At 38.0% G+C, this 1,506-nt stretch overlaps 1 non-coding gene across 1 annotated transcript; it reads left to right on the top strand.

Annotated features, from left to right (window-relative positions):
- Positions 1-735: 735 nt before the first annotated feature.
- On the top strand, positions 736-842 carry LOC131171587 (small nucleolar RNA R71). Its single transcript, XR_009142247.1, has one exon. It is a non-coding gene; the product is annotated as a small nucleolar RNA R71 (small nucleolar RNA).
- Positions 843-1,506: the final 664 nt, after the last annotated feature.

Here is a 1,506-nt window from a genome sequence, read left to right as displayed (position 1 = left end):
TTGTGTGTTGCCATTTGATCCACTTTAGATGCTAATTGAGAAATCATTTCTTGTTGACTTTGATGGCTCACAAGTAGAGTTTCAATCATAGATTCCAATCTAGCTGTCTTGTCTAGTTGTGCTTGTTGTGGTAGAGGTGGAGCAGGTGCATTTTGAGGTTTAGAAATTCCAGGAGGAGGACCTCTATTCTGCTGAAAATTCTGATGTTGTTGATACCCAGAAGGTTGCTGAAAATTCTGATTTTGCCCTTGTCTACCTCCCCAAGAGAAATTGGGGTGGTTTCTCCATGCTGGATCATAAGTTGCAGAAAATGGGTTACCACCTGGTCTTTGATTGTAGTTCCCCACATAATCCACTTGCTCACTTGAAAAATCTTGATTAAGTGCAGAAAAATCTGCTGTACAATTGACATTTGCAGCTCCAACTTCTACTGAATTACTAGAACCTCCGGTTGAAGAATCTACTTTCATGCTTAGCTTGTCCATTTTCCTTGTCAAAGCATCAAACTTAGCATTAATCATATTCATGGCATCAAGCTCAAACATACCAGCTGGTTTCTTGATCTCATTCCTCTCACAACTCCATTGGTAGTTGTTATAAGCAATTTTATCAAGTGCAGAAAAAGCTTCATCTTCAGATTTCTCCATAAGGTCACCTCCAGAAGATGCATCAATCGTACTTCTAATGGCTGGTGAAACTCCATTGTAAAAGTGTTGAACAAGCATCCACTTAGGAATCCCATGATGTGGACATCTCCTTTGCAAATCCTTGTACCTTTCCCATGCTTCATACAAGCTCTCATCATCTCTAGGTTTGAAAGAAGTCAGCTCATTTCTCAGCTTAGCTGTCTTGCTCGGTGGAAAATATTGAGCTAAAAATGCTTGAGAAAGTTCATCCCATGTTGTGATAGAACCCGGTGGCAAAGAATGTAACCACTCTCTAGCTCGGTCCTTCAGAGAAAAAGGAAATAATCTGAGTCGAATTGCATCATCAGAAACTCCATTTATCTTCAACATATCACTGATCTCAAGAAAGTGTGCTAGATGCACATGTGGACTTTCACTTGGATTTCCTCCAAATTGTGCTTGTTGTACCATTTGACAGAGTGCAGGCTTCAGTTCAAAATTATTAGCTTCTACCCTTGGTCTTGTGATACTTGGCATGAAATCTCCAATGTTAGGATAGGCATGATCTTTCACAGAGCGGTTGTTATTGTTGTTGTTGGCCATTTCTTCTTGTAGTTCCTCTTGCTCTTGTGCTCTTTCTTGTTGTTGTTGAGCTTTAATTTCAGCTTTTCTCCTCTTAGATTCTGCTCTTAAAGCTTTTCTTTGTCTTCTCTATTTAGGTCAAAGAATAAATTGATTTCTTCACTTTTTGTCCTTCTCATAAAATAAAGCACCTGAAAAACAAAAATAAACAAATTCTCAAAGTAAAATGGTAAAAAGAAATAAAATAAAATGCCCAAATTAACCAAACAAACAATCGTTTAATATCAAACAAAAATCA

This window comes from Hevea brasiliensis, chromosome 12 (assembly GCF_030052815.1).
Source record: "Hevea brasiliensis isolate MT/VB/25A 57/8 chromosome 12, ASM3005281v1, whole genome shotgun sequence".
In the NCBI taxonomy this organism is placed as follows: domain Eukaryota; kingdom Viridiplantae; phylum Streptophyta; class Magnoliopsida; order Malpighiales; family Euphorbiaceae; genus Hevea; species Hevea brasiliensis.
The sequence above is the reverse complement of the archived record's forward strand: the minus strand, read 5'-3'. Positions and strand labels throughout refer to the sequence as shown.